Genomic DNA, 10,953 nt, shown 5'->3' with positions numbered 1-10,953 from the left:
CCCAACCCACAATATGAACCATAAAAGAAAAACATCTACTAAACCAATCACAAGAATACGAGAAATTCAACATAATGTTTCCTACCCCCAAATTTTCTTGTCTTTCCCCAAATGCTAAGGAGAAGATGATGATTGAGTCAAAAGAAAAATCTATTTTTGGAGTTTTATCAACTTTGGTTGTGTAGGTGGGGACCTCGTATCTCCAGAGTCCTCATGTGAGGAATTGCGAAAGAAATTTTTGCAACCAAAATGTGAATTAGATCGAAGCACGAGCTTGCTAGTTGGTTTATTCCTTCGCGGCTAGTCCAAAAACTAGAAAAATATATTGCCAGAAGTTGATAAGGCAGCATTTCCATTTCTTCTTCGGGAAAAAAAAGTGCCAGCACAATTGGGATCCAGAGTCCCATGTGTGAACTAAAGAGGATTTTCGGTTCTCATAATATTACCTACCATCAGGCACCCCCACTAACATTTTTTTGCGAATACGCAAAGTTTGAGCACTCCCACTAACTCACGCGCCATTTTGGCATCTCGCTGACACTGACGCAGTTACCTCCGGGGATAAATAGATATCAACGGAGCTTGAAAATATTGGATCGATCAACACCTCGTTCGGATGTAGACATTGGGCCTCCGAATTAGATATTGGCATTGGTTGGACCCGAATGCCATTGTTCACATGGTCTTGGTATTCAGACTTGGAAATGGACCCAGATATTGGCCCGTCCGTGCAACACGCGCGCCTCCCCTTCTCCAATTCAGAGCCTCACCGCTCGGTTTTCCTTGGTATTCGGTAGCGCGCAAGGTCCCCGCCTCACTTACCGCTTCGTCTCGCTCGAGGAAAAGGAACAGGCGCTGGAGAGGAGAAGCGGCGCGACTCAGAAGATGGCGGCGCAGGTGATGCCTTCTCCCTCCTCCTCTAATCCCTCGTCCTCCTCTCTTCTCGCTACAAAAATCGATCCATACCAAGGCTGCTTCTTGCCTGCCATGGAAAGCGCCCTCCTGTCCCCTGTCTTCCCCGTCATGGCGACCGAGGAGGTCCCACCCGGCAGCGGTGGCGGCTGCCTCGTGCCTGCCATGGCGAGCGCCCCCCCCCCCCCCCCCCCCCCCCCCGCCACCCCTTCCTCCCCTCCTCTAATCCGAAATTTTCTTGTCTCTTTTGCAGGTCACTTGGTGGGTGGATGGATCCCCATCAGCGACCCGATTCAGGGTACGTGCTCTTCACTTGTGATGTAGATCTGGATTAGTAGTCCAATTTTCACGTGAGATAGGTATAATATATGCCATGTTGTTTTGAATTTTTCTTGCCATGTTTGTATGAATTAGTCCGAGATAGGCATGAGTTGTTGATCTGAAAGGGCAGTCTAATGTTCACCTGAGATAGGCATGTGTTGTTGATCTGAATTGGCTGTTTGATTGAATGTACAGTTTCTTGATTGATATGTTGTACAAGTGATGGATGCCTAATTACTTAATTATTACGTACTTCCATAATGTCGGATGAAGCAAATTGGTTTCTTAAATAACTGAAGAGAACAACAAGAGAAAGAGGAAAATGATTATCTTGATATAACTCTACTTTGAATCGGTTCTTTTCAGGATTATCTTGAGGAAGGATTGGCTATTGATGTTGAATGAGAAGAACGGTGCTTGATTGGTGCCTTTTGGATATTATATATGCTTGTTCGCTGCAATGTACTCCCTCCGTCCGGAAATACTTGTCATCAAAATGAATAAAAGGAGATGTATCTAGATGTATTTTAGTTCTAGATGCATCCCTTTTTATCCATTTTGATGACAAGTATTTTCGGACGGAGGGAGTAGCAGTTAAGAACAAGTGGTCCTAATTCCTGTCTTTACGATGGTTAAAACATTTATTTTGAACTTGGTGTCATCAACTTGATGTAATTGTAACCAGCTGTTGCTACATGTATGGGACTCACTTTTATTGATGTCAAATGCTACTGTTGGTGTTGTTTTGTGATGCTCTTGTGCAAGTGATGCTGCTATAAAAGTGATGTTGTTCCCACAAAAAAGTGATGTTGTACAAGTGCTGCTGCTGCTACGTATGTTAAGTTTTGTCGTATTGTGCTGCTACTACATGTATAAGTGTTGTTGCTGTTTTTAATTTTTTTTACATATAATCATTCACAAATATATTCATTTGTTGTGTACAATTTAGTTTCAATCAATACAACAAAGTACAATGTAGATCCTGTAACAAATGAGCAATTTCAATGCAACTTATGACCATCCAAACAAGCCATGGAATTGAGCCACTCCTCCAAATGCCAAGTGCCAATTACTTGTCATCCAAACACCAGAATTCACATTCAATATCAATATCAATGTCCTGTGTGATTTGGCATTGGCTCAATTCAATGCCAAGCCTCCCAATGTCTACATCCAAACAGAGTGTCAAGTTTGTTCACGAAAACGAGGGTGGATTGAGCAGGAGCTCACCTGGCACGTGAAGTGGTTCCCCATTGGCATCCCAAAGATCGCCGGGGATCAGGGAGGGAGGCAAGGACAGATTATGGCCAGATGATTCTGAATTGTCTTCCCGTCCACGAGAACATGGGATACCCCCTCAAACGGCTCTTACAGATGTAGCGCCGCTGCATTCGTCCGTTTGTCTTCATGCAGCGCAGGGTCCCGATCGAGGCCCCATTTCTGCACGCATCGACATTAGTTAGCTCGCCATCACCTTTGCAAATGTTGCCGGATAACAACACCACAGCATGATTGGCATCAACCACTGCCTTCACACCATGCGACTGTGAGAGAACAGCCGTTGAAACTTGCAGCCGTGTGGGGGAGGCCGTGGATGGCTCAGGCTTGGATGCCCGAATGTTTGTTCCTTTTTCCCAGCATCGTCGCCTTAATAACTAACTGCAAGGGTTAATTTGGGCAGTACGTCCAGATTAAATCAGCTGAAATTTCAAGATAGTTTTGGAGGAAAAGTTTGATGTAATTCGTACATTTTGAACAGGCTCTACGTCCCTCTCGACTACCCGAGAACAGTCGTGCGTTAAATTGGCCAAGCATCTCGACGGTCGTTGGCCCTTCCTACTGCACTGCACCACCTGAATCTAACACGCAAGCGCGTACGGGACGCACAACTCGCGCCCGATTCTTCAGTTGGAGCGGTTCTCGAGTCAACATGGACGTGCATGCACAGGGCGGGTGAACAGTGCACTCTTCCTGAACCGGTCGATCGATCCGTCGGCATATCTTCTTCGTCGTGTGTTACTGTCGCAAGAAGCTTCGGGGTACGGCCCCCGTCGTCAGAAGCGACAGAACTCACAATCGATCCACGGTGATGGGCACACCGCGATCTGTCTCCCGATTTACAGCTCCGACGCGCCGCAGATGGTTGGAAACGCTGAGCTTACCGTATGGCCGCTTGCTCCATTAACAGGCATGGCATGCCCTGCGACCCCTGCCGTTATTTTTCTATACGCTTGCTGCGAAGATCGGTCGATCGAGTGAGCTGCCAACTACCAGAAGCATATGACTCACTCCACTGGATCGGGAGATTCAACGGGGCAATGGCAAGCACTGCAGCGCCCAGTGTGTGAAGTTTTTATTGAAGAAGCCGCAGCGCAGATCACAGCAGCAGCTTCCTATCCTACATGCATCTATGCAAGCCTGACAAAAGGGGCTGCAGCTGCAAGCTGCAGCTACACATATCGGGCATTTACTGCGTAGGCTCGCTCTCGGGCCGGGAGGTCTTCGATGGTGCAGTGGCAGTGCCGGTCAGTGATTAGTCAGTGCGAGACTTTAACTTTGAGACATCACATCCGAGAGAACAGAGCAGGAAGAAAGGCATGCACGCAGACACAGTGGTGAAGCACACGCGGAGCTTAATTAACTGGAAGGAGATAGTTTGACAGTAAGACTGGCAGCGGACGAAAGTCTGAAGAGACGGTCGAAAGCCTGAAGCTCCAGCAAGCTTCGTGCTTCGTAGTAGTACCACAGCACTCCCTCGCAAAAGAAAGGAAAATTAGTAACACGGCACTAAAAAGGCTTTGTAAGAGCATCTCCAACAGCCGCGGCGCGCCGCGCGCAAAAAACCTGTTTGCCGCGCGCGCTTCGGCTGGTTTAGCGCGGCCGCGAGCGCTGGCTCCAGCAGCCGCGCTATAATGCAGCGCGCGCGCCGCTTCAGCAGCGCGCAAAAATACAGCACGCGCGACTCGTCGGGCGCGCGCGACTTAGCTACAAAATGAGTTTGAAATAATTATCAAAATGCAATGAACATGTAAAATTTGTCACAAACATTTTCCAACCAAGTTCATGCCCACAAGTTCATCCAACCAAATTCAAAATGCAAACTAAAGTTCAAGACATAAATGGAAGACACATCAAACATCTTCCTCGTCTTCGTCCTCATCTTCCGAAGACGATTCTTTCGCCTCCGAAGATGAATTTTCCTCCCTATCCTCATCACGCATCGCATCGCGTGCCTATCCTCCCTATCCTCCTTCGGTAGCCGCCGCGGCCGCCGAACGCCCTGCAAGCTTCTTTCCCCTTCGTGCCGCCGGAGCCGTCCGCCGCCTTGTTTTTCTTCACCGAAGTTTTGCCCTTCTTCGACCGCGCCGCATTGGGGAGCTTCGACGGTGCGGCGGTGGCACGGGACGGCGCCGGCGCGATGCCACCCGTCGCCGTGGTCATCCGCGACGGCAAGAAGAGGCTGCGCGCGAGGCCGGCGCTCGGCGGAGCTCCGGCGATGGCGACGCCAACGCTCCCCGCGCTAGGGTTTCCGGCGGCGGCGGCGGCGGCAGGGGGTCGCGGCTGTACAGCGGGGTGAGCGGGGTGCCGGTGTGCGCGTCCATGGGTGGCAGGGCGTCGGCGCCGGCGCGCGCGGGGCGTAGGAGGAGGAGAGGAGAGAGTGCGGCGCGAGCGGTCGAGTGTGCCGCGCGCTGTAGCAGGCGCCCGAAATACACCGCGCGGGATGGCGTTTCCGACAGCGCGCCCAACTCGTTATAGCGCGCGTGCCGTTTTTGCGCGCCTGCTGGAGCGACCCGCTGCGTTGCGCGCGCATTAAAACCGACTAATTTACGGCGCGACGCTAGTTTAGCACGGCTGTTGAAGATGCTTTAATGAGCAAAGTAAGTTGGTAATTACGGCCCTCTACGGAAATAGTAGTACCCAAGTTGCAGAGTGACAAGCAACACATCAACACGACGGTGCAAAAGTAGGCCGTGGTGCTTTCAGCGTGGGCACGGCATCACTGTGGCAGATTGACAGGGACAGCGAGTTTACTCGTTCATCACCGACCGCGTACCACTAGTACATCCATCACCGGCGGTCCAGTAAGTTATTACCATGATGTGGCGTGATGTGAACTGCACAGAATGTGCACTGCCTCTTTATCTCCTTTGCTTTGACACACGGTGGTGTTAAAATAGAGCTGTTTAGAGCATCTCCACCCGGCCCCCAACAATCCACGGGACACTTTTTTATCGGCCGGTGCTAAAAAAAATCGCCCAGTCGCGTCTCAAGACCCCAATATTCGTCGGTTTGGTTAAAATTAGCGTCGCGGAGCTAGGCCAAACCCAGCATGCTGGGGCTGACTGGGGCGCCGGGGAAGAAAAATGGCGCCAAAACATCCCCACCCTGTGGGCCTGCGGAGTCAGCGACTAGCTAGCTTCGTCGTCCTCATCGCCTCGCCTTGGTTCCCGTGCGAGCTACCGCCGGTCAGCCTTCCATTGATCACGGGCGGTACAGTGATGGCTAGCCGTCGCGCGTCCCGCCCTGTCCCGCCACGCGTCCACACTGCTGCCGCCTCCTCGCCGCTATAAAAGCCGACCTTCGTCTCCACTCGTCGCACACTCGTCACAACAATCTCTCTCTCGCCTGCCTCCAGTGCCGACCACCTTTATCGCGCCCTCTCTCCTTCACCGTCCTCAAAGCACTCGCCATGGCTGCCTGTTGCAGGAGGCCAACTACCCGATGCCGCCCAACATGCGCGTGCCCGGCGCATGACGGCTGAGTGCAGGCGGCGTCCCCATGCCTCCGGTGCCTCCGGCGCAGAACGCGGCGCCGAGATCGCGGCGATTCGAGCGAACATGCCGGAGCAAGCGAACCAGCAGTCGCGATACGCGGCGGACAACCACGCGCTCCGGACCGCCTACTTCGATCAGCGTCGCGCCGAGCAGCTGGCGTCCACCAACGGCGCCCCTACGCCAGGGGGCCGCACAACGCAGAGGGTCGCCGTCAATGGTGGGGCGTACCATGGCAGACTCTCGCCGTCGTGCTCGCGCACATCGAGGGCGACAATGGGGCGCCGCTGGAGTACCCGGCGCCCTCCTTCTCTCGCCGCCGCGAAAGCTCCTGGACGCCGAGGCACATGGACACACCGTCCTAGTCGTCCTCGGGCTCCCAGTCCTCCAAGTCGACACCGCTCCTCCCTGTCAAGCCCGAGCCGCAGGAGACGCCGCCCCGTCGATGGACCCCCGGCGGCACCCTCGTAATCAACGAGGGCGGCCGCATCCCTTCCCCTCCCCCCTCCTGCCTGGTCAAGCCGAAGAAGGAGCCGGTGGCGCTCCTCAGGAGCACGAGCCCATGGTCGTCGACCTGGAGAGTGGGCTCCTATGGTCGCACCAAGACTAGGTGAGGGCGGAGATGGAGTGCCAGCGCCGCGCCCTGAAAGAAATCGCCGCGTGGCGCCGCGGCCGCAACGAGGGCGACATCGTCGTGCTCTCTGACAGCGACGACGAGGTCGCTGCGCCGAGCCAGCCGGTCCGCAACGGCGATCCAGGGCAGGGCTGCAGCAAGGACGGGCCGCCGAGCGACGACGACGACTACACCGCCTTCTACAAACTCCTCGACATGAACAAGTAGAGTAGTTTTTTTTAATGTTTTAATCTATGTAAATTCGCCTAAAATATTAATGAAATTGCCTAAATTTCGTCGACTTCCATTTTAATTTTCTATTTTTGGCCGATGTCGTTTTGGTCGCGGCTGGGAACCGAATTCCCCCACGCTGAAATTTCCGCCGGCTTCACCTCAAGAGGCGCTATTTTCGCCAAAAAACACCTTTGGGGGGCCGAACGGCTGGAGACGCCCTTAATCAGGGTGTAGAAGGACAAGTTATGGCTGTGCAATCGCGATGTATTGATCGGTGCACCAGGCACGTATATATAAGTACAGAGGTGGGCCACAACCTCAACTATACAAGGAAAACAGGAGGTGGGCCCTACGCACACATATACACGTACACAATATACTCAACACCCCCCCGCAGTCGAAGCGGCGCCAGTGACGCAGAGACTGGAACGAAACTCCTCAAAGATGGAAGTCGGCAGTCCCTTCGTCATCACATCAGCGAACTGCTGAGCAGTCGGCACATGGAGAACCCGCATGCGTCCAAGAGCCACCTGCTCGCGCACAAAGTGAATGTCCAGCTCGATGTGTTTCGTCCGGCGATGATGAACGGGGTTGGCGGAGAGGTACACCGCAGAGACGTTGTCGCAGTAGACAACCGTAGCCTGGGAGACATCGTGATGTAGCTCCTGAAGTAACTGTCGAAGCCAGGTGCACTCGGCGACAGCGTTGGCCACAGCTCGGTACTCAGCCTCCGCGCTAGAGAGCGAAACCGTGGGTTGTCGCTTGGACGACCACGAGACGAGGGAAGGACCGAGGTAGACGCAGTAGCCAGAGGTGGACCGACGAGTGTCGGGGCAGCCGGCCCAGTCTGCATCGGAGTAAGCCACCATCTCCAGAGAAGTGGACGTCGTGAGTGTCAACCCAAGGGACATCATGCTGCGGATGTAGCGAAGGATCCGCTTCACGAGAGTCCAGTGAGAGTCACGAGGGGCGTGCATGTGGAGACACACTTGCTGGACAGCATACTGAAGATCCGGTCTGGTGAGAGTCAAGTACTGTAGGGCGCCGACAATAGACCGGTAGAACGGAGCATCCGACGCAGGCGAACCCGCAAGAGCAGAAACCTTGGCCTTCGTGTCAACAGGAGTAGCAACCGGATGGCAGTTGAGCATGCCAGCGCGCTCAAGAAGCTCATGGGCATACTTCTGTTGATGAAGAAAGAAACCGTCCGGACGCTGAACGACCTCAATGCCAAGGAAATAATGGAGAGCACCCAGGTCCTTGATAGCGAACTCGTCACGCAGCCGGAGAGTAATCTGCTGAAGAACGGCTGCGGAGGAGGCTGTCAGGATGATGTCATCGATGTAAAGCAGCAAATATGCAGTCGTGTCACCGTGGCGATAGACAAACAGTGAGGCGTCCGAGCGAGTGACACTGAAGCCCAGTGTCTGAAGAAACCCGGCGATCCGCTGGTACCAGGCGCGGGGTGCCTGCTTGAGCCCGTAAAGAGAGCGCGACAGCAGGCACACATGGCCGGGGAATGAGGCGTCGACGAAACCGGTGGGTTGCTCACAAAACACCTGCTCCTCAAGATGGCCGTGGAGGAAGGCGTTGGAGATATCCATCTGGTGAACGGGCCAGCCGCGAGAAATGGCGAGCTGGAGGACAGTGCGGATCGTGCCCGGTTTGACAACCGGGGCGAACGTCTCCGTGAAATCAACTCCAGCGCGCTGGCGGAAACCGCGGACCACCCAGCGAGCCTTGTAGCGCTCAAGTGAACCGTCTGAGCGGGTCTTATGACGGAAGACCCACTTGCCGGTGATGACGTTGGCGCGAGGAGGCCGGGGAACCAGAGTCCAGGTGCGGTTCCGTTGGAGAGCGTCGAACTCTTCCTGCATCGCCGCAAGCCAGTGAGGATCACGGAGGGTGGCGCGGGCGGAGGCAGGAATGGGTGACAGCTCCGCGGCAGAGGCGGCGAGGACGTACTCGTCACGCGAGTAGAGGAGGCTCGGGCAGTGAATGCCGGCGCGAGCACGGGTGACAGGACCGGACGGGGCCACCGGTGTCGGCGAGGCGGCCGGTGAGGTGGCCGGCGAGGAGGCCGGCGAGGTGGCCGGCGTCACGGCCGGCGATAGAGCCGGCGAGGCGGCCGGCGACAGGGCCGGCGAGGCGGCCAGCGACGAGGCCGGCGAGGCGGCCGGCGGCGAGGCCATCGAGGCGGCCGGCGAGGCGGCCGGCGTCGGGGCGGCGGAGGAGGCGCCCGACCCCGCGGCGCCCGAGTCGGGGGCGGCGGGTGAAGGCGGGGCGCCGGCCGCAACGGCAGGGCCAGCCGTGGAGGGCGCCGGTAGTAGGGCCCGTGGACCGCCAAAGCCCGGAGGCGGTCCACGAACCAGGCGTGCTCGTCCACCTGACGTGGTCGTCGATGGGCCGCCGGTGGCCGGCGGTGACGAGACGACGAGGGGTGCCTGCTGCTGAAACGGGAAGACCATCTCATCAAAGTAAACGTGTCGGGAGGTGAAAACACGGTGAGAGACTGGATCGTAGCAGCGGTAGCCCTTAGTGTTAGGTGGGTAGCCGAGAAAGATGCAGGCGACGGAGCGGGGTGCGAGCTTATGAGGCGCAGTGGCAGCGATGCTAGGGTAGCACAGGCAGCCGAAAATGCGAAGCCCTTCATAAGAGGGGGGTGCACCGAAGAGAAGGTGGTGAGGTGTAAAGTTCCCGCGAGTACGACATGGACGGATGTTTATGAGGAGGGAAGCGGTGGCTAGAGCGTCAGGCCAAAAGCGCGGAGGCACATTGGCGTGAAAGAGAAGAGTCCGAACGCAGTCATTAAGAGTGCGAAGGATGCGCTCAGCACGACCATTCTGCTGCGAGGTGTACGGGCAAGTGAGACGAAAAACCGTGCCATGTGTGGCGAGAAGATCGCGGACAGCAGTGTTGTCAAATTCCTTCCCGTTGTCTGTCTGCAACGCAAGAATGGGCCGGCCAAACTGCGTGCGGACATAAGAGTAGAAACTGACAAGAGTGGAGATAACGTCCGACTTGCGGCGCAACGGGAAGGTCCACACATAATGCGAAAAATCGTCAAGGATGACAAGGTAATAAAGAAAGCCCGTATTACTTGCAACAGGAGATGTCCAAACATCACTATGAATCAACTCAAACGGGTACGATGCAACAAAGGAAGAAGCCCTAAACGGAAGACGAGCATGTTTGCCAAGACGACATGCATGACACGAGTGATCCTCGTTCCTATTACACGTGAAAGAAAAACTCCGAAGTATGTGGCGAAGGGTGGCATGATTAGGATAACCCAAGCGAGCGTGCCAGAGATCCACTCCGGTGGCGAGAGCGACAGGGGCGGCGGAAGTGGTGGAGGCGGCGGAGTGAACCGGGTAGAGCTCGTCGGGGCTGTCACATCGGTGGAGCACCATCCGCGTGCGAGCGTCCTTAACAGAAAAACCACAGTCGTCAAATCCAACGGTCACCGGATTTTCACGTGTAAGAGAACGGACGGAAACAAGATTTTTAATAAGATCAGGAGAAACAAGAATATTAGACATGGATATAGGGGTGGAGTTAGATGGAAAATATGTATGTCCAATATGGGTGATAGGAAGAGAAGAACCGTCACCGACGGTGATGCGGTTGGAGGTGTGGACAGGGTGGGCAGTATGGAGGTTACCGGGGTACGCCGCCATATGAGCGGTGGCGCCACTGTCCATGTACCAATCGCCGCCGCCGGTGTAGCTGGACGGGGAAGGGGCGGTGTGGAGAGCCGCCAGGAGAGCCGGGTCCCATGGCGCCGGCGGAAGAGACGGCGCAGACGTCAGGGGCAGCAGCGGCGGCTGCTGCCCGTAGGGTGCCGCATAGGGCTGCGGCGCGGCGTAATACGCCTGGTGTGACGGAGGCCGAGTGCCGAGAAGACCCGGAGTAGGAGCCCGTGGAACTGGCATAGAATAGGCGTGGACGACGCCGGTCCACGGGTTCTGACCGGCGTACCACGGGGCCGCCGGCTGAGGAGCCGGCTGCTGCTGGCGTGGCGCTCCTCCCTGAGCACCGCCGCCGCCGCCTCCCTGCTTGCGGCCACCCCGGCGGCCGCCGCGACGGCCTCCCCATTGC

At 55.8% G+C, this 10,953-nt stretch overlaps 1 long non-coding RNA gene across 1 annotated transcript; it reads left to right on the top strand.

Moving 5' to 3' along the window:
* The first annotated feature begins 674 nt into the window (after positions 1-674).
* LOC123065856 (uncharacterized) lies at positions 675-1,984 on the top strand. The gene is made up of 3 exons (XR_006431154.1): positions 675-897; positions 1,166-1,210; positions 1,600-1,984. It is a non-coding gene; the product is annotated as an uncharacterized lncRNA (long non-coding RNA).
* The last annotated feature ends 8,969 nt before the right edge of the window (positions 1,985-10,953 follow it).

This window comes from Triticum aestivum, chromosome 3B (genome assembly GCF_018294505.1).
Source record: "Triticum aestivum cultivar Chinese Spring chromosome 3B, IWGSC CS RefSeq v2.1, whole genome shotgun sequence".
Taxonomy (NCBI): Eukaryota; Viridiplantae; Streptophyta; class Magnoliopsida; order Poales; family Poaceae; genus Triticum; species Triticum aestivum.
This window is presented reverse-complemented; position numbering and strand designations above follow the sequence as displayed.